Below are 4,294 nucleotides of genomic sequence, written 5' to 3' on the forward strand. Positions count from 1 at the left end.
TATATATTGTTATTATATAGTTCTCTTGTTTTATTGCAAGTTTTCTATTATCTATTGCTTGTCTGATTCATGTGTTAACTGTGAAGTGAAAAATGTTTTCTATGAGGAAGAATAGTTTAATTAATTACACTGAAGTGCACAGAATTAATTCTAAATGTACTGAATTATTGAACTAAAAGTGTGGACTCTCTCCAATCCTTTAGGAAAAATAAAATAAAATTTAAGCTCATTCCATAAAATTTTTTTGAGGTTAATAAACTTCCAATTGAATGTAATTTATATTAAATTATCATATTATGGTACAACGTTTCGGGACCACTGTCCCATATTCATGTACTTTAAACCTACAACAATAACAAACCATCATAATAACAATCTTCATCCTTATGTATTATAATTCATACAATTATATTCACCTCAAAATTGGAATTTCATATAGGAAATCATGTCACATCTTTACACTATTCTCACTTTTCTACCATTACTTATTTGTGCATTATTCATTGCTCCTTAGCACAGCCATTACTCTATATTTCTTCCTACCTCTTTGGACCTTATCTCATGTCCAGTAAAGGGAAAATCCAGAATAAAATTTAAAATTTCATTTTATGTATGTAGGATAAATATTCAATAAAACCGTATTATCAACACCTCACGTCCTGAGGGTTGAGTATTCTAGTTAAAATACTAACTCCTTTTATTTTAAATAGAAATCGAGTTATGAATTGAAATTTGTAAGTATTTATTTTCTCATTTTTTTTCAATATATTATTATATTTATTGTTAACACAATGTTAGTTTACTCTATTTAAAAATAACAATGCGTTTTTAGAAAGTACATATGTGTTTATAAACGAAAAGAATGTTTTCCAAGAAACGATTTATTAGGAACCTTTTCAACAATCTCAGGAATTTCTTAATAAACAACGTCATTACCAACTTTTCACCAACGGTTCTATCAGTCAAAAACATTTTTCTAATATCGGATTATTTCACAAAAAAATAGTTTAAAAATAAATTTCTGAACAATGATGAATTATTTTAAAAATATTTTGTGTAAATAAATTTATATTTTATTTTTATTATTTATGAAGCGACCTATTTTCCCACTTGATAATCCGAGAGTCCATTTTTTATCGACAAGTAGCCAAACTGAGAGGATGATGGGTAAAAAAAAAAGAACACTCTTGTAGATTCGTCAATGTTTTTAGGACAAAGGGTAGGAGACAATCCTGAAGGATATGATGGATTAGAGGAAACAATAAAGCACTTATATTCCCGTCTTCATCGATGTACCTTTTTGAATTATGATTTTCAAGCCCTTCGCCATGTAAGTTATAAATTACAAGTTGTTAAATCAAATTATTTTACGCGCGTGGGTGTGGGTGTATTAAAAGATAAGAAATTGTTTATTGTATGAATGTGTAGTTCTGAAGATGTGGTAGAACAATCGCCGAAACATGAAAATATAAGTAGAAAATAAAGAAAAAATGAATTGTTTAAATAAAAATGTTACATTAGTCTACCTAAAAAATGGAACCAAATGGTCATATTGTTTTATGATCAGTCGTTTAAACATACTTAGTAGCCAAGTGTTAAATTAATTTAAAAACGTGTGTAAATAATTGTATACCAGTACTAATTAAATAACAATACAATGTCATTATTATTCCCAACATAGTTTATTTTGTCTCCGACGTTTCAGGAGTTTCGTTGATAATAGTACTAGAGCTTGGAAGAAAAAAAGGCAGTTCACCCCCATTTTTGATTACTTTAATAAAAACTATGTATGATTACAAGTCAAAATTTACGAGTCTGCCAATAATAAAAAATGGTGGCTGTTTCAAAACCTTAAAAAAACATTAATTTTTCATTCGGAGCTCTATATTTTAAAAACAACACTAGAAAATCTAAAAGAACATTATTTAAAGAAGAATATATTCTAAAATATTAACCCAAATAGAGCTATTTACGTCCAATAGTTCTTGAGATATAGCTTTCAAAAAAGCAACATTTCTTAAAAATTACTGAAAGATTAGTGGTTAATTAATTTATATTGAGAAATATATATCTTAGGAACTAAGTGAAGTATAGATGTCTATTAGAACTCAAATTAAAGCTAGTTCAATATACAATAAAGTAGTTTATCTTCGTAGAAATAGTAGTTTTCATAATATAAATTGAATAATAGTTGTTAGGACAATAAGTTTGGCTTAAGAAAAACTTTATTTCAGAAACCATAATACAAACAGTTGTATGTCAGCACTCAAATTAAAGCTAGTTAAATTTACTAGAAAATAGTTTATAAAGTTTATCTTTGTAGGAGAATTAGTTTTTATAAAAATAAAATAAAATAAATATATAAAATATAATATGAAAAAAAAAATATGAAAATAAATTCACAAAATGTTAATTTCTAATTTTTCATATAAAATGTTGATTTTTGAAAGAAAAAAATACATCTTTAGTCCCATAAGACGCACATTTGTCTGCCAGCACTCAAAATAAAGGAAATTCAACTTAATATAAAGTAGTTCATGACACTTATTTATATAAGAGTAGTAGTTTTTATGATATTCGCATATAATTTTTTTTTTAATTATTTATTTATTGATATTCACAACTGTATAAAAAATACAACAAGTAAATTTGATCATAATGATAGTGAGATGATACAGCATGTAGAGAAACTACCTAGTTGTAGAACTCTAAAAACATTTTACAATATAAGGTCACGAGGCCATCTTCTTTTCAGGCGCATCAGAGGATTGCCAGGAATGGAAGAGGAAGCAAGGTTAGAAACCAGTGGGTTTGGGTGGTTAGGGAGTTTATTATGGAAGGAATAATATCGGGTTCGGGCTAGATCGGTTACATAAGAAACATTTAGGTCTTTATGGATGGTTTTATTAGTAACAAAATAAGGAGCAATGAGGATTTTACGAAGGATTTTGGATTGTAAAGATTGGATACGAGAGGAATTCGAAGGTTTAGTGGAGCCCCAAAGCAATGGTAATTGTGATTGTAAATTTCTCACTTTGTAATTTCAACTATATCTGTATTTCTACTGTATGAACATGCCAAGCGTATTCGAATTTGTAAATCAAGTGTAAATGGCCCGAGTGGTCGAAACACTTAAATAAATATAAAAAAAAAAAGAAGTAGGCTGTGGAATCCGCTTTGTGCAGGAGAGTACTGTTTCTGCGTCTTATAACCCCACACGATAGCCCAGTGTTATAAGCCTTAGACCTCTTGTAGTAAAATATATGAAATTCCATGAGATCTAGATGTTCTTTAATAGTGCTGGAGTAGCCAGGTTATTGCGTGACATATGACGTAAGGTTGCTGGTGCTGGTGTTTTGATCATGCATTAAATTGATACCATCAGAACTCATCAACTTTTCTTTCTACATCATTCCGATGTATAAATCCGACAATTATTTTTTAAAGAAATTTCCGTAAGATTCTTTTAAAAATTTATCAAATCAGCCTTTGAAAAAGCCAATGATGCCAAAAACTTTAAATAACATAAAAAAAAAATCAGTTGTCATGTTTTACGACCAAGAAAATATTACAAGAAAAAACTTAATTTAAAATTTTCTTAAAGTAGTGTTTCCTTTTTGATGTATGATAGTTTTCACTGTTTAAGAAATTTTATTTTCATTTTAGTCATCATGAGGAAGATGGTTAGGGGTGGGGTAAAAAGAAAACAAAAATTTGTTACCAACTATTTATTTGGCAAAGTTTCGTCCCACTTTGTCGACCTTCGTCAAGGCAAAGAAGATACAAAAACAACAACAAATATTTTGACATAGAAATGGTAAATTAAAGTTTTAATTTAAGTAGAAAGAAAATTATATACTAACAAAAGAAAAGAAGAAATAAAATAGTTTCAATATAAAATAGACAATGATAAGAATATAAATAAATACGCAAAATATTAGGTTAAAATTAACAGGAGACGTAATAACACGTAAAAATTGAAAAGTATATATGAGAAAACCAAATTCAACAACTAAAAGTCGGTAAATGAAGAAGTAAGTTAAGATCATCTAAAATAAAATTAATAATAATAATGAATGAATAAATGAGATAAGAATGAATTAGGACCTCCCACTTGTTTCAGTTGAGAGCATTAACCGAAAATTATTAGTATACAGAGTGGAGGTGAGGTGACTTAATGGTTTGATTTCCAATACACGAAATAGAAGAAAGATAAATACAAATATGATACTAATAACACCATGAATTATAAAATTAATGATTAGAGAAGATGGTTGGGGGTGTGGTCAGCAAA

Source organism: Halyomorpha halys, unplaced genomic scaffold (genome assembly GCF_000696795.3).
Source record: "Halyomorpha halys isolate HHAL.00 unplaced genomic scaffold, Hhal_1.1 Scaffold569.1, whole genome shotgun sequence".
Taxonomy (NCBI): domain Eukaryota; kingdom Metazoa; phylum Arthropoda; class Insecta; order Hemiptera; family Pentatomidae; genus Halyomorpha; species Halyomorpha halys.